The 26,188-nt window shown below is 49.5% G+C and overlaps 1 protein-coding gene across 3 annotated transcripts in view; it reads left to right on the top strand.

Moving 5' to 3' along the window:
* LOC140415761 (transcription factor HIVEP3-like) overlaps window positions 1-26,188 on the top strand; it is a 624,924-nt gene that overhangs the window by 123,459 nt on the left and 475,277 nt on the right. For all 3 annotated transcript variants that reach the window (XM_072501083.1, XM_072501080.1, XM_072501081.1), the window contains exon 2: window positions 15,703-15,804. The gene's annotated coding sequence lies outside the window, so the exon portion shown is untranslated. The remainder of the gene's footprint in view (window positions 1-15,702; window positions 15,805-26,188) is intronic.

Raw genomic sequence — 26,188 nt, 5'->3', positions numbered from 1 at the left:
AAGCGGAGGCAGAGAGTGAGGGACAGGTGGAGACAGAGAGTGAGGGACAGGCGGAGACGGAGTGAGGGACAAGCGGAGGCAGTGAATGACAGGTGGAGCGTGGAATGAGGGATTGCCAGAGACAGAGTGAGGGGTAGGTGAGACAGAGAGTGAGGGACTTTACACGGATCAAGCCACCTGTGTTGTTACAAGATTCGTCAGTCTCCCTTTTGGAAAGGGAGAGGGATGGCTACCAGACTCACTCCATTAGAGTCCGGAAAATCAAGAAACGTTGTGGAAGATGAAGCGAAGAAATAATTTAGAGAGACAGCATTGCTTTCATTACCCTTACAAAAAGCTGTTACTAAACTCTCATCAATCACACCACCCTTTGCTTTTAAAGTTGCTTGTTTCATGAAAGTCTTGTCATTGATGGCAGGTCTGCAGTGTTCCTTCCTACCTCTTTATTTGTGAATTTTATGATAAATGCCAGTAAGAAATTACTTGCAGAATCATCTAGTTTTTTTTGTTTCATCAAGTCTACAGCACAGAAGGAGCCCATTAGCTCCTAACTGACCCATGCTGCATCATGAACCTCCATCCCTACTTCAACCTACATTATCAGCATATCCTTCAATTCCTTTCTCCCTCACCTGCTTACATAGCTGTCCCATAAATTCATCCAGATATTTGCTACAGATTCTCTTTCCCTTTGATATTTGACTAAAATTCCATTTCAATAAGCTGCGTAACACATGCTTCCAGGACCATCTTAGCCTTGTTTACTGCTCATGAATCTTTTGTGGGATTTTGGCCCTGAAGTTGGCAAGGGGCTTTTTATCACCTGAAGCTGTATCATTACTTCCCTAAATGTTGACTGCCCTACCCCTTGCACTCCATTCCCCGTTATTTCTCCTGATACTCCATTTGGGGAAATATGAACCGCCTTCATTGGACGGGGCATCAAGTATAAAAACTGGAAAGTCATGCTACAGTTATATATAATTTTGGTAAGGCCGCACTTGGAATATTGCGCACAATTCTGGTCGCCACACTACCAGAAGGATGTGGAGGCTTTGGAGAGGGTGCATAGGAGGTTTACCAGGATGTTACCTGGTCTGGAGGGTGTTACCTATGTGGGGAGGCTGAATAGACTCAGACTGTTTTCATTAGAAAGACGGAGGTTGAGGGGTGACCTGATAGAGGTCTACAAGATTATGAGGTGAATGGATAGAGTGGATGGGCAGGCACTCTTTCCCAGGGTGGAGGGGTCAGTCACCAGGGGGCATAGGTTTAAGGACGGTGGGGCAAAGTTTAGAGGAGATGTGCGAGGCAGGTTTTTACACAGAGGGTGGTGAGTGCCTGGAACGCGTTGCCAGGGGAGGTTATGGAAGCAGATACATTAACGCATTCAAAAGGCACCTTGACAAACACATGGGTTGGATGGGTATAGAGGAATACGGCACAAGGAAGTGCTGAGGGTTTTGGCAAAGGTTGGTATCACTACTGGTACAGGCTTGGAGGGCCGAAGGTCCTGATCCTGTGCTGTGTTATTATTCTTTATTCTTTGTTCTTTGGCTGGTACAAAATGAAGTCGCACAGGATCAGAAGTGAGCTGGCAAGATGGATACAGAACTGGGTCTGTCATAGAAGACAGAGGGTAGCAGTGGAAGGATTCTTTTCTAATTGGAGAGCTGTGACCAGTGGTGTTCCTCAGGGATCAGTGCTGGGACCTTTGCTGTTTTTAGTATATATAAATGGTTTGGAGGAAAATGAAACTGGCCTGACTATTAAGTTTTCGGGCAACACAAAGTTTGGTGGAGTTGTGGATACTGATGAGGATTGTCAGCGATACAGCAGAATATAGATTGGTTGGAGACTTGGGCGGAGAAATGGCAGCTGGAGTTTAATCCGGACAAATGTGAGGTAATGCATTTTAGAAGGTCTAATTCAGGTGGGAAATATACAGTAAATGGCAGAACCCTGAGGAGTATTGACAGGTGTACAGGTCCACAGGTCACTGTAAGTGGCAATGCAGCTGGAGAAGGTAGTCAAGAAGGCATGCAGCATGCTTGTCTTCATCAGCTGGGGCATTGAGTATAAAAATTGGCAAGTCATGCTGGAGCTGTACAAAACCTTAGTTAGGCCACACTTGGAGTATAGTGTTCAATTCTGGTCGCCACACTACCAGAAGGAGGTGGAGGCTTTGGAGAGGTTTACCAGAATGTTGCCTGATATGGAGGGTATTAACTATGAGGTTGAATACACTCCGATTGTTTTCACTGGAACAACGTAGGTTGAGTGGTGACCTGATAGAAGTTTCCAGAATTATGAGGACAGTCAGAAGTCTTAGAACACCAGATTAAAGTCCAACAGGTTTATTTGGAATCACTAGCTTTCGGAGCTCACCTGATGAAGGAGCTACGCTCCGAAAGCTAGTGATTTGAAATAAACCTGTTGGACTTTAACCTGGTGTTGTAAGATGTCTTACTGAGCTCACCCCAGCCCAACGCCTACATCACAATTACGAGTGGCATGAACAGAGTGGATAGTTAGAAGTTTTTTTCAGGGTGGAAAAGTCAATTACAAGGAGGCATAGGTTTAAGGTGCGAGGGGAAAGTTTAGAGGAGATGTGTGAGGCAAGGTTCTTACACAGAGGGTGGTGTGTGCCTGGAATTCGCTTCTGGGGAGGTGGTGAAAGCAAATACGATAGCAGTGTTTAAGAGCCATCTTGATAAATACGTGTCTTGATAAATACATAAATAGGATGGGAATAGAGGGATACGGACCCCAGAAGTGCACAAGGTTTTAGTTTTGACAGTCACATAATCGATGTAGGCTTGGAGGGCTGAAGGGCCTGTGCCTGTGCTGTTCTTTGTTCTTTGAGGTGGACCTCTGCCTGCCTCTGTGAGGAATATTGAAACTGTTGGCTGAAAAAAGACTCTGATCAATGTTATTTACCTTATATCATGCTGGTGGTTGTTTGATACACCGATAGGAGAGCAATCAATCTTTATCAATCAGTTCACAAACGAGCCAGACATGAGGGGTGGGATTCTCTCCCCCCCCACCCCCCCAACGCCGGGTGGGAGAATCGCCGGGGCGCCGCTCGAGTCCCGCCACGCCGCCCCGACACCCGCACGCGATTCTCCCATCCCCCCAAACCAGCGCCGCGAGAATCACGCCTGGCCGCTCGGAGAATCGCCGCTCGCCGTTTGCAAAAGGAGAGCGGCGATTCTCCGGCCCGGACGGGCCGAGCGGCCGCCCCAACACGACAGGTTCCCGCCGGCACTGGCCACACCTGGTCGCTGCCGGCAGGAACTGCGCGGGAACGCTGGGGGGGCGGCCAGTGGGGGCAGGAGGGGTTTTCTGCACCGGGGCGTTGCCTCCGATGGGGTCTGGCCCGCGATCGGTGCCCACCGATCGGCGGGCCGGCCTCTCTAAAGGAGGAACCCCTTTCCTCTGCCGCCCCGCAAGATCCATCCGCGGGGCGGCCTCGAGGAGGACGGTATCCACGCATGCGTGGGTGATGTCATTTACGTGACGCCGGCCGCTTCATTGACGCGGCGCCGCTTTTTATGCGGCGCCAAGACCCAGCGCGTGTAAAATAAGCGACGCTGCTGCTAGCCCCCCGGGGGCGTGAGAATAGGGGGTTGGGAGCGGGCTCCAACGCCGGAGTGAAACTCTCCGGTTTTCACTCCGCCGTCGGGACTTTGTCTCCATTTCGGAGAATCGCGCCCAAGGAGAGGGAATCCCGCCCCCCCCACACACCCACCTCAGTTGTCAGAGATTTAAAAACAATGGGTGGATCCCTCACTTTGGTGGGTTTGGTGGCAGGAGGTCATTTAATCAGGTGAGAGGGTGGCGGGCAGAGCTCCTGTCGTCTTCCTGCCATTGCCCCGATCACATCCATGGCTCAATTGAGGCTCTTAAATGAGCGATTGATGTCTGCTTAAAGGCCTCACCACACTGTTTCTGGTATTCACCCAATGCAGGGTGAATGCAATCACCCTTGTGGGAAGCCTAAGAAGCAAACTCTTGTCGGGGTTGTAGTAGTGGGTCTGGTACATACAGTGCCAATGTGGGACTGAGTACAGTACCGACAACACAGTGATGTAAGAAGGCACGTCACCCAGGGCCATGGTCAGTAAAAGATGGATAGGGATCTGGAAAGACGTACAGTGGAGACAGCTCCATACCTGTACCCTCTACTGTGTGATATACAGTTATGAGTTGTTAATAAAGACTGGATATTAATATACTAAAGACAATGAAGTTACTTCATGGTGTCAAAAGCAGAATTCTTCATAGGGGCAGTGACTGGATAAAAAAACCTTATCCTCACAAGAATGCAGAACTTCCAGGGCTGGATTCCCCAATCCTGCGGCTATGTCCGTAAGCAGCGTAAAGCCCCCGTAGACCCAGCCTGATAAAAAACTTCCCCCCTTGGACCACCCCCCACCAGTCCCCCTCAGCCCCCATCGAAGCCCCTCCTGCCAGCGGAACGGCTCCCCCCGAATGTGGCGGTGCAGGACACAGTCCGCAGCCGCCATGCGAGGTCCCCGAACGGTGTGAGCACACGCGAGCGATGCTGTTGGGGACTCGGCTCATTGGGGGCGGAGCATTGAGGGAGGGCCGCAGGTGACGACCTGAGGCCGCCCGTACCAGCGTGCGGCGCACTCCCCGAGTACACTGTTTTTGAGGGGCAGAGCATCGTAAAAATAACACCGCCCCCGATTCTGGCGTAAACATGGATTCTCCTGCCGCTCGCCAAAGACGATTTCGGCATCGGCGATCAGAGAAATTCATCCCTATATTTCCAGCTCCATCGGGACTCACCCATGACCAAGCCAAGTCACAGAAATGGAGTCTTTGGAGGAAAAGGTTTTTAAGATGCAGCATTACTACAGTACGAAATGAAAAATCAGAAAAGAACAAGTTAGGACACCTCTTTATTCAACTGGGGCAAATGACATCATTGCACTACAAGTTATCAATGAGTCATCTGCCAAATTTAAGGATGTTTTAAAGTCCTTCAACATTTATGTTCAACCTGCGATCCAGTAAAACATTGGTGAGAACTGATTCTTTATTTTTTCTGAATTTAGAGTACCCAATTCTTTTTTCCAATTAAGGGGCAATTTAGCGTGGCCAATCCACCTACCCTGCACATCTTTGGGTTGTGGGGGCGAAACCCACGCAAACGCGGGGAGAATGTTTAAACTCCACACGGACTGTGACCCAGGGCCGGGATTGAACCCGGGTCCTCGGCGCCGTGAGGCAGCAGTGCTAACCACTGCGCCGTTGTGCTGCCTGGAGAGAACTGGTTCTGATAAAAGAGTCTAACTGCCCAGGGAACCTAGCCATTCCTTCATTAACGATCTCGGCAGGCTAGCAGAGGGATGTGAATATGGCTCATCTGAGACAGAATCATGTTGGGTTTTGCAGACGATTCAGTCTCTGACCTACTAATAGTTAACGGTGATCTTCCCCGAGACAAGATAATCCAGCTAGTTAGGGCGTCTGAGCTATGCGAACAAAACAGGACCATCCTAAGGGAAGAAAACACTACTTGGGATAGAAACCAATTCAGTCCACCATATCAGGTAACAGAAATGCAAGGAGCATTCAAGTCAAGGAAAGCAATTCCTGAACTGTCCAACATAGCGACCTTGTCGGTGCTGTGGTTCAAAGCGCCTTCACAGGAGAGATCAGTGTCCTGTGAGTACTGCCCAAGGCTTCCACTGCAACAGCCAGGACACTTTGGTAAACTATGCAAGTCAAAAAACCCAGCACTGTACAGACAAGGTAAGAAAAGGTCATCCACTAGGTTGACACCAAAAACCATGAAGACATAGCCCTGCTTCTTGGTGACATCAGAGGAGGTGGTTCTTCATTTTGGAATGTTGACATCTAATAAATTTAAGTTAGATTCAGATACCAGCATGGCAGTCCTGACAGACGAGGAACCATGACTCCAAGGCCTTTGGATTTGAATGATGGACACTTTATGGGGAGTCTGACTCCTGGTCACCAGCATGATCCTTGAACCACTGAAGTATGGCAACAAACAGATCTTTCAGCTGATGTCTGGAATCAGCATTTCTCTCTTCTGAGCAGGGATGCCTATGTAGTCCTAGATCTCCTCCAGACGGCAGAAGATGTCAAGACTAACACTGTCGTTAGCCAGCCAGAATAGCCGGTCCTGAGTACTCAAACACTAGAGCAGGGGTTTTCAAACTCAGGGTCCCGACCCGTGGGTGGGTCGTGGGCAGGTTTCAGGAGGATCACGGCACTCAGTCGCGGCATTCCCGATCGTGGGAGGAAGGCTCAATGTCCGTCTGTGACTGGCTTTTAAAAATTCGAGCTGCAACAGCGTTTTGAGATTGCCGACCAACTTGCGCCTGCATGCCGGATCTAGCAGTGTGTAGGCTTGGAACCCAGTGGGGTGGACCGCCTCCTCCTGATGTCAACACGCTGTCCAGGGCCAATTTTTTTCAACGAACGATGGAGTCATCCCACTGGAAACGGGGGCAGAGAGTAAATCACGTGCAATCATGGGCGCGATTTTCCCAGCCCCGCGCCGGGCTGGAGTATCGCCGCAACCGCGCCACGCCGCCCCGACGCCGGCGCGCAATTCTCCGAGGTGCGGAGAATCGGTGCCATTTGCGCCGGCGTGGCACGGTCGTGGGCCGCTGTACCTGGCCGGGCTGCCGATACTCCGGCCCGGATGGGCCGAGCGGCCGCGCGGAAAACGCTGAGTCCCGCCGGCGCCTCCACACCTGGTTGCTGCCGGTGGGTCGGGGGCGGCCTGTGGGGGAGGGAGGGGGCCTCCAATGGGGTCTGGCCTGTGATCGGGGCCCACCGATCGGCGGGCCGACCTCTCCCCCACGGGTCTACTTTGTTGCGCGTCCAGCCCCAGAACCCACGCGTCATGTTGCGTCGGGGCCGGCGCATTCCGTAAAGCCACCGCGCATGCGCGGGTTGGCGCATCGCCCCCAGTGCGCGCCAGGAAGTGAGGCTGGAGCGGCGTGAACCGCTCCAGTGCCGTGCCGGCCCCCTCTGGGGACCAGAATCGCTAGTGCCCGCGCCCGTTTCGCGCCGTCGTGAAATGCGACGGCGTTCACAACGGCGCGGACACTCTGTCCCGCGATCGGAGAATCACGCCCCATGTGTTTGTGCGCGAGAGAGATTCCTCCATTTTATAGCTGTCAGCAGTGCTGGTGTGAACTCCTGGCCTCTGGTGAAGAATCCATGAAGAAGAAGCTGAAAACAGCAACAAAGCAGCATAAAGGTGATTACGTGAGGTATTGCCACTGCAAATCAGGATTCAAAGCTCATGTGTGTTATATGCAGGGAAGCACTGGCAAATTAAAGTTTTAAACCTTGAAAACTTCAAAGACATTTGAAGACTAAACATGGCGAGTTTGAGGACAAACCACTTTAATTTTTTCAACGGATGCAGTGAGACCTTAAATCATCAGCTGAAGTAATTATCAGAAATGTAACATTGAATAACAAAGCAAGTGAGATCGTGAAGACCAAGCAGGCTCACCTATCACATTAAAGGTAAGTGAAAATGGTGAGATGCAAATAATTGTACCGGACTTTAAATTTCTTCGACCATGCCTTGATAATCCTTCAACCTTAAGCTCCGGCACCCCTTGCTTCTTTGGCACTGGGTCTATTATTCATGCCTCTCCCTCTCTACTCCACAATTAGTAACAATATCCACCCAATAGGCTCCCCCACTCTGGAACTCTTGCCATGTTGCTTTGTCATGCTATCTCACTTCCCCTCTTCCGAAGACTTCCTCAAAACATTCCCCATCCATCTACATTTAGTCACATTCCCATTTCCTGCTCTGTGAATGAGTGTTTTTCAAACTTCTCTCCTAGGGTCTTTTGTAAACATTGGCACATTCTCTGGGATCGTCCCAAGTTTTTTCACGCTTCTCGGGTCCCTCATGTAAATATTGACACATTTTTGAGAATTCCCCCTGCCCCGCCAATCAAAAATACAACTTGAGCTACTCAAAGGAAAATAGTGGTTTCATTCCCGAAGACGTCTATTAGTGAAATGTGACAGAAATAACAGTCAGCAAACATAGCAATGTGATGAACAGACAGGAATCTGTGACTTTGTATTCCCTAGAGATCACAGATTCCCTTAGGTCTGGCCAGTTTGAAAATCAAGGACATTCAGGTCAGAACATGGACCAATTGAACCACTCTGAACCACTTTTGTGTTTTATTGAAATTGACATCGTGGATCTACACATCCCAGAACCAGAAATTCCAAACACATAAAACAAAAATCAACAAAAATATTGATCACTTTGGCATGGCGTTGCCCATGGCTCCATGCAAACACAAACAACACAGAAGGAAGTATTCGAACAGAGCGGAAGGGTTGCTTGAGGAGAACGTTCATGTTTCAGCAAAGGAGCTTACTTACAAGCTGTGGCAGTGAGGCATTTTTGCGTCCTGCCGCCTTCACTTGTACACAGAGACTTCAGTGAGACACGCCAAAATCGAACCTCCAACTTTTTGCAGAAGAGAAGGCTGCAGGGCGACTGAATCAAAGTCTTTAAAATTCTGAAGGAGTTTATTACGGTAGATGGGTAGATGTAGGGGAGTTTGATACGGTAGCTGGGTAGATGTAAGGAAGATGTTCCCACTTTGTACGGCGGGGGGGGGGGGGGGGGGGGGGGGGGTGGCAGGCAGGGTGGGGGGTGTGGGGGAGGGTGGGGGGCGGCGGGGAGAGATGAGTTGAAAACCCAGTGGCTAGAAATATTAAGTAATCGCTACTTAATCCATTCAGGATTTCAGGAGAAACATCTTTACCCAGAGAGTGGTGAGAATGTGGACTGCCACATAGACTGTTGAGACAAATAGCATTGACAAAACAGGGTGGAAAAAGGATTGTATGGAGCATGAATACTGGTGTGGATCAGTTGGACTGAGTGGCCTGTTTCTAGGCTGGGTTTACTGTGTACTTTTACATCGTAAGCGTTTTGGTGATGGGCGTCATGGATTGAAGCTGTTGGTTCTATGCAAGGTATCTCTTCTCATCGACATTGATGCAAGCGGGCATCCTGAAGCGGGAGGGCAAACAGGCAAAGGTCGTGGTACATATTGGTACTAACGACATAGGCAGGAAGGGGGATGAGGTCCTGCAGCAGGAGTTCAGGGAGCTAGACAGAAAGTTAATAGACAGGATCTCGAGGGTTGTAATCTCGGGATTACTCCCTGTGCCACGTGCCAGTGAGGCTAGAATTAGGAAGATAGAGCAGCTAAACACGTGGCTAAACAGCTGGTGTAGGAGGGAGGGCTTCAGTTATCTGGACCACTGGGAGCTCTTCCAGGGCAGGTGTGACCTGTATAAGAAGGACGGGTTGAATCTAAACTGGAGAGGCATAAATATCCTGGCCGCGAGGTTTGCTAGTGTCACACGGGAGGGTTTAAACTAGTATGGCAGGGGGGGGTGGGTACCGGAGCAATAGGTCAAAAGGTGAAAAACTTGAGGGAGAACTAGGGAATAGAGTTAGTATGGCTCTGAGGAAGAGCAGACAGGGATATGTTGCTGAAAACAGTGGGACTGGTGGCCTGAAGTGCATATGTTTTAATGCAAGAAGTATAACAGGTAAGGCAGATGAATTTAGAGCTTGGATTAGTACTTAGAACTATGATGTTGTTGCCATTGCAGAGACCTGGTTGAGGGAAGGACAGGACTGGCAGCTAAACGTTCCAGGATTTAGATGTTTCAGGCGGGATAGAGGGGGATGTAAAAGGGGTGGAGGAGTTGTGCTACTGGTTAGGGAGAATATCACAGCTGTACTGCGGGAGGACACCTCAGAGGGCAGCAAGGCAAAATGGGTAGAGATCAGGAATAAGAAGGGTGCAGTCACAATGTTGGGGTTTACTGCAGGCCACCCAACAGCCAGTGGGAGATAGAGGAGCAGATAGGTAGACAGATTTTGGAAAGGAGTAAAAGTAACAGGGTTGTTGTGATGGGAGACTTTAACTTCCCCAATATTGACTGGGACTCACTTAGTGCTGGGGGCTTGGACGGGGCAGAGTTTCTAAGGAGCATCCAGGAGGGCTTCTTAAAACAATATGTAGATTGTCCAACTAGGGAAGGGGCTGTACTGGACCTGGTATTGGGGAATGAGCCCGGCCAGGTGGTAGAAGTTTCAGTGGGGGAGCATTTCGGGAACAGTGACCACAATTCAGTAAGTTTTAAACTGCTGGTGGACAAGGATAAGAGTGGTCCTAGGATGAATGTGCTAAATTGGGGGAAGGCTAATTATAACAATATTAGGTGGGAACTGAAGATTGGGGGCGGATGTTTGAGGTTAAATCAACATCTGACATGTGGGAGGCTTTCAAATGTCAGCTGAAAGGAATTCAGGACTGGCATGTTTCTGTGAGGAAGAAGGATAAATACGGCAGATTTCGGGAACCTTGGATAACGAGAGATATTGTAGGCCTCGTCAAAAAGAGGATTCAGAACTGGCTACATCATAGAAGGCAGAGAGTAGCAATGGAAGGGTGCTTTTCTGATTGGAGGGCTGTGACTTGTGGTGTTTGGCAGGGATCAGTGCTGGGACCTTTGCTGTTCATAGTATATATAAATGATTTGGAGGAAAATGTAACTGGTCTGATTAGTAAGTTTGCGGACGACACAAAGGTTGGTGGAATTGCGGATAGCGATGAGGACTGTCAGAGGATACAGCAGGATTTAGATTGTTTGGAGACTTGGGCAGAGGGATGGCAGATGGAGTTTAATCCGGACAAATGTGAGGTAATGCATTTTGGAAGGTCTAATGCAGGTAGGGAATATACAGTGAATGGTAGAACCTTGAAGAGTATTGACAGTCAGAGAGATCTAGGTGTACAGTTCCACAGGTCACTGAAAGGGGCAACACAGGTGGAGAAGGTAGTCAAGAAGGCATCCGGCATGCTTGCCTTCATTGGCCAGGGCATTGAGTATAAAAATTGGCAAGGATTTTGCAGCTGTATAGAACCTTAGTTAGGCCACACTTGGAGTATAGTGTTCAATTCTGGTCGCCACACTAATAGAAGGATGTGGAGGCTTTAGAGAGGGTGCAGAAGAGATTTACCAGGATATTGCCTGGTATGGAGGCATTAGCTATGAGGAGAGGTTGAATAAACTCGGTTTGTTCTCGGGACTTGTGGGAGGAAACAGGAGCACCCGGAGGAAACCCACGCAGACACAGGGAGAACGTGCAGGTTCTGCACAGACAGTGACCCAGTACTAACCACTGTGCTACCATGCCGCATTAATATCCCATTTGAAAGACAGAACCAGAGATGGTGCAGCACTCCTATACTACGGCACGGGCAGTGACAACCTAGATTTTGTGAGACGGTCTCCCTAATGGGACTCAACCTTCTGGTTCAGATGGACATGCTATCAACTGAGCCACGGTATAGTAGAATTGATGAAAAGATTAGGCTGTTGCGAGAGTGACAATGCAAATGCATCCTGTAGCAGGCCTAATATGCGTGGTATTTTGAAAATGGCAAATGCCAACGGCTGCCAGCAGGACTGTTAACATCTGCAAAATGCAAATACGGGTGAACAGTTTGAGAAGAGAATCTTTGTCAGGAATTTTTACTCTTTTCCAATGCAGCTTATTTTTCAGTTTTTGCTTGTTATTGTATTACTCAATATTTATTACTGCTCTGTCTATAAACTCTGCACCGCACATGGTGTGACGATGGAACTTGCTATATGTGTGGTTCCACAGATTGCATCGGACGGAGGGCTCACTGCACTTGTTCTGTCATTACAATTCAAGCTTCAATAGGTGCAGGGGAAAGGATTGGAGCAGAATTGAGGAATCAAAGGACAGGAAGCAGGGAATAATGCCAAAGTACACAAGTACATTGCACAAGCTAATATTTGGTGATGTGAAGATTTAGATTGCTGTTTTCGGCCAGGCCTTCTCAATAACTGAAACACATTTCTATCTTAAGACGATGTCCTTTGGGCATTCAAAGCATCTAATGCAATGTTACTCCGATTTTTAAAAAAAAATCTATTTGTGAGTTTTGCACTCTTTATCTATGGTCAGGAGCTGCTGGAGGCTGAGGGGGTTGGTAAAAGAAAGACTTGCATTTCCAGTACTTCATAGACAAAGAACAAAGAAAAGTACAGCACAGGAACAGGCCCTTCGGCCCTCCAAGCCTGTGCTAACAATGCCGCCTGTCTAACCTAAAACCTTCTACAGAATTGATTTCTCAATTCTGCTCCAACCCTTTCCCCTGCACCTATTGAAGCTTGAATTGAAAACATCTGGGCTCTGTATCCCTCTATTCCCATCCTATTCATGTATTTGTCAAGATGCCCTTAAAAGTCACTATCGTATCTGCTTCCACTACCTCCGACGGCAGCGAGTTCCAGGCACCCACTACCCTCTGTGTAAAAAACCTTGTTCGCACAACCCCTTTAAACTTTACCCCTCATCCCTTAAAACCTATGTCCCCTAGTAATTGACTCTTCCACCCTGGGAAAAAGCCTCTGACTGTTCAATGATCTCAGGATGTCCCAAAATGTTTTACATTGAATGACATACTTTTGGGAGGTGTAGGTATTGTTGTAATTTAAAAGTGCAGCAGCTAACGTGCAGACAGCAAGGCCCAATAAGCAGCAAGTATGATGATAAACATACAAAATGTCTTCAATGATGTTGATTAAGCAGCAAACAATGCTGCTCAATGGGCGAATTCCCATTGAAACGTTCCATAGGGTCGTTCGTACTCACCCAAGAGGGAAAAAGTGGGCGCGATTTAACAGGCTGGATTCTCCGGTCGCACAGCCACGTGTTTCCCGGCAGCGCACCATTTGTTGGTGGCAAAATTCTATTTTCCCGCTGCTTGTCAATGGGATTTCCCACTGAAGCAACTCCATGCCTCCGGAAAACCCGTGGGTGGGGATGCGCGGCTGGTGGAAACAGTGAAACATAACGGCCGGAAAATTCCGCCCAACATCTCAGAAAGACAGTGCTCCTGACAGTGTAGAACTCCTTCACTACTGGTGTCAGTGAAATCTTTCATGTTCCAAGCTCTGGGGCAGAATTCTCCAATAATGGGGCTATGTCCCCATGCCAGCGTGAAAAAGCAGGGGCGGGATTCTCCCATCTGAAGGCAAAATGTTGACGCCGTCGTAAAAATTGGAGAGTTTAACGACGGCGTCATTGGACCGCTAAGTGTCGCGATCCTCTGCCCTACAGGAGGCCAGCATGGCATTGGAGCGACCCATGCCGCTCCAGGTGCTGATACCGACGGCAAATGGGCACCACGGGTCTGCGGGTGCGCGCTACGACTGGCATGAATGTGCGCATGCACGGTAGCCTCCTTCTCCGCGCCGTCCCTGATGCAACATGGATTAGGGCTACGGGGCCGGCGCGGAGCAAAAGAGGCCCCCACCATGAGAGCCGGCCCGCCGATCCGTAGGCCCCGATCGCGGGCCAGGCCACGGTGGAGGCCGCCCCTCCCCCCCCCCCCCCCGGGGTCGACCCCCGCTCCCCCACCCCCCACCAGGCCACCCCCAACAGGATGGACGCCGAGGTCTCGCCGGGTAAGACCAGATGTGAACGGCGCCGGCAGGACTCGGGCTTTTTGGCGGCCACTCAGCCCATCCTGGGCAGAGAATCGTTGGGGGGGGGGGTGCTTAGAGCGGCCCCTGACCGGCACCGCGCTGATCGCGCCTGCGCCAATGTCGCCGATCTTCCGCTCACCGGAGAATCGGCGGACCAGCGTCAGGACGGCGTTGCGCGAATCGCGCACGGCCCGGCGATTCTCCGACCCGGCATGGGCTGAGAGATTCCCGCTCCCAGATTCTCCAACCTGCAGGGGGCTTGCCGGGCCCCGGAGTGCTTCTCTTAGCTCTGGTCGGGAGTCCGCGCATGTGCACGAGCGGCGGCCACATGCGACTAGGCGGACTCGCACCATGGACCCTGATGCAAGAAGTAGGTCTCCACGAGATCGCACGCGCCTGCGGATCAGTGCCGCCCGATCGCTTGCCTGGCCATCTATGCGGCCTCCCCTGGTGAAGGATCGCCCCGCCCTCCCCACCAGGGTGGCCGCGGACTGAATCATCAGCCACCACCGGCCGTTCCCGACAGGCAAAACGTTGTTAGAACCACGCTGTCGGGAACTCGGACAGTTACCCTCGGTTAATCACGGGGGGGGGGGGGGGGCTCTGTCAATGGCCCCCTACACCGCGTTGTTGCTCTCTTCGGTGTTGTCTCTTAATTTGGCTGTTTAATTACGTTTGCTCAAGAGTTGCCAGGTATCTTTCGACACCGCCACAATGTTCAGAACCGAATACTGATCAAAGACTCAATACACCAGTTAATAAGTTCAAAAGCAATGCTCATTTATTTACACACAGTCAAATCTACTCATGCATAAACTCTACAAACTAAACTATCACTATTACTAAAGCCTATACTTAGCTTTGGGTGCCCACTCAGTCAGAGGAAAATGGCCGTTGCTCGGTTCTGAGGCTGCTGGGTTGAGCTGTTTACATGGTAGCAACTAGGAGCGTCTATCTCGTAGCGTCCGTTGACTTAGAACTTACTTGGTCTGGTGCAGCTGCTAGGCTGATCTCTCTTCTCTGAGAGCCAAGGCCAAAGAAGAAAGATTCTCCCTTGGGGAATACCTTTTATACCTAAAAGGGCTTCGCGCGCTTTTGGGCGGGCCTTGAACTTGGCCTCAATTAATTGGGCCTTTCCCAATCATTCTTATCGATCTTCCTCCAATAGAGGGGTGGGTTCCTGGTTGCTGGGCGTGTCCTAGGTGGCCGTTGGTTTGCTTTATTTGAGTCTCCTCTGGCGCCGGGGTGTCTGCCTTAACATTGTTTATCTAAATGTTTCCCTTTTGTTCCCGGAGATTGCTCATTAGTATGTAGATGGCTTCGCAGTTTCTGTCCTGTCTGAGATCTAAGGCTCTAATCAACAGACAGACCTTGCACCTGCTTGTTTCTCAGTATTGTCCAATTTTCCCTGCATTCTTTGCAAGTGTCCATTTTGTAAACGGGACGTGGCCATCCCAGATGGCTACAGCGTAGACTGCGCGTGTGCGATTTGCGCCGATTCTCCAGGGACCGGTGTCGAACAGGATTTTGTCGTTGACGCCCATTCTCCGCTCCCGCGCCCATCGCGATTTTGGCGCGGAGGTTCAGAGAATCCAGCCCCTGATGGGGCACTTGACCTATGACCTTCTGTTTCAGAGGCGAACTTGCTGTCAGTGAGCTACGGCTGACACTTGTGCAGGCTGAGTGGGTTGATAAGAGAAAGAACTTAAAAAGTAGGACCTACCAGCAACTCAAAATTGTCCCACTACCCTCCCACCAGATCCTTTGATACCTTCAAATTGGAGCATGGTTGTCAACTTTCTGGTATTGTCTCGGAATGTCCTGGAATTAATGAATAGTCTCCTGGACATTGTTTCCAGCAACTGGGACAAAAAGAAACATGGGAACATAGCACAGGGGGTCAAATCAACTCTCTCATACTTCAAATTCTACAATTCGATGTGAAACAAAACTGTGGGTGCAAAGCCAACATTGGTGTGTCAATTGGCTGCTCCAGCCAGCTGCATCATAATGCTGCCTCATTGCTGGATTTGCTTTTTAAAACGACATACGTGCCATTTAAAAATTTTTTTAAAATCTCTTCCTTTCTTTCAGCATATACTCGGGCTAACTCAGAGCACATTGTGAGGTTCAAGAGGAATGACCTGGGACTCAAGTGGTTGGTGGTTACTGTGACATCAGTCCAAAGGATAACAAGTAAGGCGTTATTACAGAGTTAATTTACAAATTGTACCCATGTTCATATCAAGCTAACTGGCCAAATGTGAGCTAATTTGAGGTTGTTGCATTGAAGAGAGTCTAGCTCCTCGAATATAGAGGGGATGATGTTTTGCTCCAAATATACGCAGTTCTAGTGAAACCACATCTACAGTATCATGAATAGCTGTAAGAAGCCTTACAACACCAGGTTAAAGACCAACAGGTTTGTTTCGATGTCACCAGCTTTCGGAGCGCTGCTCCTTGAATAGCTGTGGACACAGTGGGTGGGCTTCTCCGGTCTGCGACCCCGAAATCGCGTTCGACGATCGGCCGGCGAATCCCCATTTCCGACGAAATCGGGGGTGGCGTGCTTTCGCGATGCACCGCCCCCTCTAGGAGTATACTGCATGCCGTATCGACAGTCTCAGGACATTGCCAGAGGCCCACCCTCCGATGCTCCGATTCCGATTGGCCGGGTTCCCGATGGCGTCGGTCGTGTGTGCTATTTTTTGTCGGGAACTCAACTTTGCGGCTGTGGACTCAGTCCAGCGCTGCCACAGTCTGGGGAGAGCTGATCCGCGGGCAGGGGGGATTTTGGCAGGGGCTGGGGGCACTGTTGGGAGGTGGTCCGGGGCTCACGAGCCGGCCAAAAGGGGGCACTAGTTTGCAGGCTGGCCGGCGCGCGGCCTCGCGGTTTCGGCGCGGGGCTGCGGAGAATCCAGCCCAACCTATCTGGGATCTATAGATCACTCTGCCTAACACTGATGTAAGGAAAGATCAGTGAATCCCCAATAAAGGAGAAAATAGAAAAAAAAAATAGAAACAAAAAATATCAGTCAGCATGGATTTTAAAAGGGAAAAATTTGTTTTCACCAACCTCATTGAATTCTAGAAAGACCGTAGCCATCTCAGATGGCCACCTGCAAAGGACCGTGGGAATTATGGCCAACCCAGGACCCAGACACACTCAGAGCTTGTGTGTGTATTTGTAACCCAGATAGCGAGACGCGATCGAAACCCCCAGCCCGTTTGCATTCTAATGGCCCATTTCCCCAGAACAAAAGGACTGTACTTAGGTAACCGATACAGATGCAGACTAACCGGTGCCACTCCCTTTGCTAAGAAAGCCCAAACAGCCAAGGTCAGTGACCGCTCAGGACACGCCCAGCCATCAAGGCACCCACCCCTTTATTGGCCAAAATCGAAGGCAGTGATCGAAGCCTGTCGAATTATTGGGTTCAAAGCTAAGGACCGCCTCAATGAGCGCGAAATCCCAGAGGGATAAAAAGAGACACAGCCATGTGTTTGGGCTCTCTTGGCCCCGGCCTACGCCTAAAACCCAAGTGCAGCATTACGACCAGAAGACAAGTTCAAGACCAACGATCGCTACCAGACGGATGAGCCCAGCAGAAACAAAGCCACTTCTTCTACCCAGCCACGCAAGATCCGAACAAAGGCCTTGTTCATCTGCATAGAGCCGGTTGCCCTGAAGTTAAGTATAGGTTATTGTAGTTGTTAGGCGTTGTTTAACTTGTAGTGTTTTATGTTGCATGTCAAAGTAATCCTTGTGTATAAATAAACTATCTTTGAACTTGAACTGACTAACTGGTTGTTTGGACCTTTGATCAATATCCAGTAAAGCCTTGTGGTGGTTTCATTTGATACCTGGTGACTCTGAAAAGCATCATTATCTTTAATAACTGCCATATCTAGTTTATTTGGCAACATTATTGGTGCCGATTGGTGGGATAGTATTCCAATCATTAAAAAGAGCAACGTTATTGGTGACTCTGGTGCCGATTGGCAACATTATTGCCGACATCTGACGGGATTCGATTTAGAAGTGATTTTATCACTCCGAGAGAACCCACAAAACTTTGAAATCCAATTGAGGAAAAGTGAAAGAAACCACAAATGTAAGGCCCGTATCGATCAAATCACCAAGATTCGGAAGTGTGTATTAACCTGCATGCGTACTAACAGGGATGTAAGGTAAACTCGTTAGATTTTGCATAAAACTATCGGGAGTATTGTGAACCGGAAAATAGCCAAGGTCATAACCCGCTGTTCGAATCACCGCCTTATTCCCTCGTCCCAAATTAACGGTAAGAAAAGAGAAGTTAGAAGCAGAGCAAAAGAGAACTTAAGGGTAGGAAAACAGAGATTAACGTTAGGAAAATAGAGATTAACGGTAGGAAAAACAGAGATAATAGTAGCAATGGCCACAAAAGCGATGGAATGCCTAATGAACCTGCAGGAACCCGAGGTCGCAGCGACCAACAGAGCAGAGCAGTGCCCCATATGGGAAGAAGAATTGAGGAAGTATTTGAAGGGGAAAGGATGGCCCCTTTGGTCCGCGTTTCGTTCAAATGATGTGTCAGGTCCGGGAAGCATAGGTCAAACCTGGTGGGACAGCCTAATCGAGGTACATAAGAAGAATGCAGCGAAAGTTCATAAGCCGATGGCAATATCGTCCTGTTTGGCACAGTTGCGAGGCACAGAGGAGGTCGTGAGGACGCTCCGCAGACAGCTAGTTGAGAAAGAGGAGAAGAATGAGAAAAACTATAGTGAATGTGAAAAGATTAATGAGCAACTCCGGGAACAGTTGGCAGCTAAAGATAAAGAGATGGCTGATGTGAAACGTGCACACCGATCTTGAATAGTTCACCTTAGCAGCTTTCAGACCCAGTACGATAAAGCCTACCAAGATACACACCGCGCAATTTTGGTTCGAGAAGAGACAGAACAGCAGGTAGCTCAGTTAACAAGACAATGCGCAGATTTAAAGGCAGCTTTACAAGCGCTCCATAGCTCCACTACAGAACAAAGACAGAGCACAGTAGATCGCGCGAAATGTAGACGACAAATAGAGAAGTTGCAGTCACTGCTGTCAGTGCAAAATGGATTCGGAGATACCTTTGGACAAGATTTAGATGAGGAGAATGGCCCCAATTGGCAAGAACTAAATGAAACCGCCCATAGATATGTGGAGGATACCAAAAATTACAATAGAGCCCCCCAGGCCCCGAAAAGGAAAGCACCCGCACCACCGACTGCACAGGCAGCACACCCCCATGAATCCAGTCACCGCACAGCGCAAGTCATCGGATTGGGAGGAGCCCGATTGCGTTTACACCACCCCATTATCCATCACCCAATTGAGAGATGCCTGTGCCAAAATTGAACCATTTGAACCCACTGCAGACCCACATAATTTCTTTGAGAGAGTACGACAGCAAACGGTTATGTACGGTCAAATGGGAGGAAGTTAAGCTTATATTCATGAGCCTTGACCCGTCCGTCCGTTAGCTCAGCCTTACCAGAACCCCATAATGTATGAAGAGGAAGCCTACAAGAAATGAAAACGGCCATTTTAGATGCAATTGGGTACAACAAGGGAGACCCCGTAGCGGGTTTGAACCGTTGTAGGCAAAAGAAGGGAGAGCATCCGACTGCATTTGCAGGTCGCCTTTGGATCCATTTTAAAGCAGTATTTGGGGATTTGAACCGCGCACATTTAAATGAAGACGACACAACTAAATGGGCTCGCACATCCTGGGCGAGATTCTCCAACCCCCCGCCGGGTCGGAAAATCGCCGGGGGCTGGCGTGAATCCTGCCCCCGCCGGTTGCCGAATTCTCCGGCACCGGATATTCGGCGGGGGCGGGAATCCCGCCACGCCGGTTGGCGGGCCCCCCTCCCCGCGATTCTCCGGCCCAAATGGGCCGAAGTCCCGTCGCTAAAATGCCTGTCCTGCCGGCGTAGATTAAACCACCTCTCTTACCGGTGGGACAAGGTGGCGCGGGCGGGCTCCGGGGTCCTGGGAGGGGGGCGCAGGGCGATCTGGCCCCGGGGGGTGCCCCCACGGTGGCCTGGCCCGCGATCGGGGCCCACCGATCCGCGGGCGGGCCTGTGCCATGGGGGCACTCTTTCCCTTCCGCCTTCGCCACGGTCTCCACCATGGCGGAGGCGGAAGAGATTCCCTCCACTGCGCATGCGCGGGAATGACGTCAGCGGCCACTAATGCTCCCGCACATGTGCCGCCCGGAGCATTTTCCGCCTGCTGGCGGGGTGGAAATTCGTCCGGCGCGGGCCTAGCCCCTTAAGGTTGGGGCTCGGCCCCCCCAAAGATGCGGACCATTCCGCACCTTTGGGGCGGCGCGATGCCCGACTGATTTGCGCCGTTTTGGGCGCCAGTCGGCGGACATCGCGCCGATAACAGAGAATTTCGCCCATAGTCTCCCACGCCACAGAAGCAGGTCAAAAGGCTTGTGTAAATTACGACCCCGCAGACGCCACACATAATGAAGTTTGGGTTTTAAAGCGACTCTCTAGAGTTTGGGAACAATCCCTACATAGGAAGGCAGATCAGGGAAAGGCAGAGGCGAATATGCACCCAGTCAGGGCAAATCAGGACCCAGGATGGGTAAATGAGGGCAGACATGAAGGACAGCACCCCAGAGCACAGGCACCACGAGATTGCTATAATTGTGGACACATGGGACATTCCGCCCACGAATGCAGACAAAACCCCCCGAACCAGCAACGGCACCAGCAATCGAACACCCCACCTAGGAACAATGTTAGGCCCATACATAGCATTAGCACCCGAACAGATAATGCAGTAATCAACACCACAGATTGACGGAGTTCGGACTCCCCAACTTGGGTCTGCAACAGACTCTGGGACAAATCATGCATACCAGTAGTCACAGGCACAGTCCGGGGACATCCAATAGAGTTCCTTTGGGACACAGAAGGATCCCGCACCACTTTAAACTCCTCCACAATGTTTCAGCGCGACAAATGGCCCCCCACAGATACCACCACCCTTAGTGGATTTACAGGACATGTACAGCAGGGATACATTACAGGCCCCGGAGATATTCAGATAGGAACCATAAACACCAGGCACCCCGTTGTTTTAGTCGACTTGCCCCAAACAGCCCAGCACATTCTAGGAATTGACTTTATGAGCTCCCACAACCTTTCCTTTGACCCCGTGAATAGGTGTGTATGGAAAATGGTCAAAACAGCAAGACCCCCCGCTACGCTCACAGTAAGTGATTACGAACATAGGATTTGCTCAGTAGGAGACTATTGGTTCGATCCGCAAACAATTAGTACAGACCAGACAATTAGAGAGGTCCTCAGAAAACATAAAGCATCCTTCGCCCAACACAAACACGATTATGGGAAGATCCCAGGCATGGTCACAATTTCAGGTCCTGATCCCAAGCCCCAGAAGCAATTCAGTTTCTCACAGCAAGCTGAGGGTGAGATCTCAAAAGCCATCATTAGCTTACTAGATCAAGGGGTAATTCAGCCCGTAGCCTCAACAAACAATGCCCCAATTTGACCCGTAAAGAAACCCAACGGTTCATGGAGATTAACCATTGACTTCCGAGAGTTCAACAAGGTCACCCCATTAGCAGCCCCCACCATTGCCACGAGTCCCGAAACCATGCTCAAGCAGGGAGTACAAGCAAAGTACTTTACAGTGCTGGACATTAGCAATGTCTTCTGGTCCATTCCCTGAGATGAGGCCTGTCAATACAAGTTCGAGTTCACATTTCAAGGGGAGCAGTATACGTGGATATGCCTCCCGCAAGGTTTCCGCAACTCCCCCTCCATTTTGCACCGACAATTGGCCAACGGACTTTCCAAATTTTCCCGCCCCGAATGCCTTATTCAGTATGTGGATGACTTACTCCCACAGACGGACACAAAGGAAGAGCATGTTAAGCTTCTTTCAGAATTGTTAGATCGCTTACAATCAATTGGATGCAAGGTTAACCCGAAAAAAACCCAGATCCTAAAAGAAAAGGTCCCTTATTTAGGCACCATTATCACCCACGGGAAGAAAGAGATTGAACACAAACGAATTGAGTCAATAGTTAAATTTCCCCTGCCCCACAATGTCACTGCACTCCGGTCATTCTTAGGATTAGTTGGATATTGTAGGAACAATACAGATGGTTTTGCCACAAAAGCAGCCCCACTCTCAGAGCTCCTAAAATAGAACGCCCCATGGGAATGGCTTCCTCAGCACACGAACGCCATCGATGAATTAAAACGCGGCATAGGCACAGCCCCCGCTTTGCAAGTTCCAGACCCACACTCTCCCTACGCCATAGAAGTAGCGACCACCGACCGAACCCTATCAGCAGTACTCCTACAGGAGAGACATGACCGATTAGGACCCATAGCCTATGCCTCAAGAATATTGGATCCCGTAGAGCAAGGATTTTCAGCCTGCGAATGGCACTTGCTCGCAGTCTTTTGGGCAGTGCAGTATTTTGCATAAATCACAGGCCTTAACCCAGTAACGATTTTAACCGAGCACACCCCAACGCAGCTAGATGGTGTATTGTTAGATGGTAGGTTAAAGGACGGTTCAGTCAGCCAGATTAGAGCAGCTCGCTGGATACTGTTGTTACATGAAAGGGACATTACATTTAAATGTTCAAAGACCCACACATTTTTAGCAGACAACCTTCAGTATGCAGAAACCCCACATGAGTACCAGATCATTGCAACCAAACACCACACAGGACCCTTTATTCCAAAGTCACTACACACACGAGCAGGCATCAGAACACCGAATCCCCAGACCATGGACAACGCTTTTAAGATTTATGTAGATGGTTCCTCCACCATAGAGAATAGAAAGAGAATAACTGATTGTGGAATTTATCTGGAAGACGCACAGGGGAAATAAATTGTCCGGCCACCTAGGATCACAAGCAGCTGAATTAGCAGCTATAGCATATGTAGTGCAGCACCCAGATTCCTTTCCGACCCCAGCGGACATACATTCGGACAGTTTATATGTCTGCAATAGTTTGACAGAATTGCTGCCCCTGTGGGAATCTCGAGGATTCGTATCCGCTGATGGTAAACCCCTACCCTCAGCCCCATTGTAGAAGCATATCCTTAAGACAGCAAAAGACCCCACATATGGCATAATCAAAGTGAGAAGCCATTGTCGTTCCTCCCCACCCGGTAACGTAAAGGACGTTAGCTAAGTCAGGATCATGCCAGGGACACTTTTGGCAACCCCCCGAAAGTGAACCGATACACGCAGTCCAGGTTTCAAAGACCAATATCAAAGATTTAGCGCAGGCCCAAAAGGCAGACGACACTCTTAAGCAAGTTTTAGACGATAACTTCCCAGCCCCCTACGACAAATTCAAGGACTCACTGACGGTACAGGACGGTATAGTTTTGAGAAATGGAATTTATGTGGTCCCCACCCAGGACAGAAGCCAGATAATTTACCAGTTTCATGACGGACACGGACATCAGGGGATAGACAATACCATTGCCCATTTAAGACCTTTGTGCTGGTGGCCCAATTTAAAAGCAGACGTCACGCATTATGTTGAGAATTGTTTAATCTGTGCACAGAACAATCCTGAAAGGTACTCCAAGAAAGGACAATTGAGATACACTCGACCTGTTAATGGCCCATGGACAAATTTACAGCTCGACTACATTGGTCCCCACCCACTCTGCAGAAATGGTTTTAAATATGTATTAGTAGTAATTGACACCTTTACAAAATGCGTAGAAGCATTTCCCTCCTGGACGAACACAGCGAAAGCCACAGCTAAGGTTTTGACCCAATAGATATTTACACGCTGGGGTCTTCCCCGCAGCATTGAGTCAGACAAAGGTTCCCATTTCACCGGTAGAGTCATGCAAAATGTCCTAACGATTTTTGGAATCAAGCAAAAATTTCACCTAGCGTATCACCCCCAATCCAGCAGCATTGCTGAACGAATGAATCGCACCTTGAAAGCGACCATTAAAAAAATGGTGCAACAGCATAACACCACATGGGATACAGTCCTCCCATTCGCCCTAATGTTTATTAGGAACACAGTATCCAGTTCCACAGGTTTCACCCCCCACACTCTCATGACCGGACGACCCATGAAAAGAACTGAATATTTATTAGGTCTCGATTTGGCAAGCCCCACAGTCACCGCCCTCACCTATGAAAAAGCAGTCCAACATGTCGCAGAGAATATTAAAGCAGCATAGCTCGCTGCAGTTGTCCGACTAGGCGCTGGGAAAAAGCAGAGTAAGGCCTGCTTTGATAAAACAGTCCACCCCACAGAGTATACTGTCAGTCAGCAAGTGATGGTTTCCCTGTACAATCCCAGTTCATTCCTCTCCCCTAAATTTGCAGGACCCTACTCCATTTCGGACAAAGTGAGCCCGTCTGTGTACAAGATAAAGTACCCCAATGGTAAAACTGGTTGGTTCCACATCAACCAACTCAAAGTCTATGGAACCCAATGTAGCCACTCCCACCACATCTCCCAGGCAATAGCAGACGATTCCACCCCACCCATCGACAACATACTTCAACCCTCCCCCAGCCCTGACAGCACGTCCACGCCCACAGACCCGACCTTGTCTCCGCCCACAGGTACGACTTTCCACCTTGAACTTGATTCAGACGATAGCGCCAGCCTCCCCGAATTGACCACGATCATTGACCACTGGTACAACCTGCCCGGCCCCAGTCACTCCAGCCCCTGGAACCACGACCAGAACATGTTTGGCCCCCAATATGCCCTTCCACAGCCAGAGCCACCGCTACCGCCCGACAACAGTAATTTGCCATTCACTGCCATCGCCCCTACGCCTCATGACAAACGAACCCCTTTTTGGCACCCCGACACTCTTGTAGATTGGTAAGACATGACGATTCGGATTCCACGATGGCCCACGCGGCCACGGCACAAAAATGGCAGACACGAGTCTGGCAACCGGGAGATGGTGACGATTCCATGTCTGACTCCCGTTACGGTAACCCTTTTACAACGCTTTTCGATACAGAGCCCTGAGATGTCCAGATGATGAGAAAAAGGAACCGCATGAGATTTACGGTTTCATACTTACTCATGGAGCCTGCCTGCCTTTTATTTTCTCCTTTCTTTCTTATTGCTACATGGTTTTAATTAATGTCGGCCTGACACCCAATTTCTTGATACAGTGATAGTTACTCTTCCAACACCATTTACTGACCAATGGCCCTTAAAGGAACAATTATTGGATCTCACATGTGTTACAAATTCTTTACGCTCGTTTCGGTCACCCAGGTAGTGGAGCAACGGCACTGATCACCGCCCTACCCGGGAATCCCACCCATTCTTGCCCTGCCGCGGCCCACACGCACCTCAAGTTCCCATCACTTTGAGTACTCCGGAATGGTTCTTTACGCTTTTCACTGTCTTTGGCAGGTCTTAGTTTTGCCTTCTCTGCTCTTATTGTAGTTTAAAGAATGCCCTTTGCCACAGTCTGTACACTCAACTCTTTACTTTCCGTGACTGTTTGGTCGCTTCCCCACCTGCTATTTACACGTTTTACACACTTGGTTGCCACATATATGCTGCTATACGCGAACTACCTCTGGACCCTGGGACAAAGAAACTTTATAAGAACCGGCCGCCGTAGGGCAGCACAGTGGCGCAGTGAGTTAGCCCTGCTGCCTCATGGTGCTGGAGTCCCAGGTTCGATCCCGGCTCTGGGTCACTGTCCGTGTGGAGTTTGCACATTCTCCCCGTGTTTGCGTGGGTTTCGCCCCCACAACCCAAGAGATGTGCAGGCGAGGTGGATGGGCCATGTTAAATTGCCCTAAAATTCGGCTGGTTAAGATAAGCCTCAACCTCCCATGGTTGTGATTTAAGAAAGACTGGTTGAAGAAAGTGTCCGCCCACTCCAAGCATCGACCACAAGCTGCGAGAGTCTCTGTACTTTAAAAATTTGTGTTTTTTGTCTCTCCAAAATAATATTTCAATAAGAAAAAATGAGGGAGTCACACATGGTGACGATTCTAATGGTTAATTGAAGGTCAGGAGACAAAGACAAACAAAATCAGATGTTAACCAACGATAAAAACAGATATTATGTTTGCACCTCCAGGAATATATGAAGAATGAAGAACAGAAGACAAGAAGAAGAGAGGACTGATGACCTACATTGTGATCATCGCTGGACTCCTACAACTGCGCTTGTTAAAAGCCTCTGTACCCTACACCACACCAGCCCCGAACATGACCACACAACATGACACCCCTAGCCTGGACACCACACCACACATAAAGATTAAAGATAAACACAGATACCACCACTTGGTGCGGAACCATTGTTAAATGGTATTCCCTTTCCTACACAGTAGAGGCCCGTTTGGTGATAGCGATAATCTGCAGTGTCATCCAGACACTTAGACTCCGCAAATGGTGAAAAAGAGCCTCCCGCTCTCCGATATATACACTCCCAGCCCCCTTCTTTGGAATTCACCCAACCCAACAAACAATGTAACCACCAATAAAAATAAAGATTGTACACCTCTGTAATGTTGATA

This window comes from Scyliorhinus torazame, chromosome 1, assembly GCF_047496885.1.
Source record: "Scyliorhinus torazame isolate Kashiwa2021f chromosome 1, sScyTor2.1, whole genome shotgun sequence".
NCBI classification, from domain to species: Eukaryota; Metazoa; Chordata; class Chondrichthyes; order Carcharhiniformes; family Scyliorhinidae; genus Scyliorhinus; species Scyliorhinus torazame.
The sequence above is the reverse complement of the archived record's forward strand: the minus strand, read 5'-3'. Positions and strand labels throughout refer to the sequence as shown.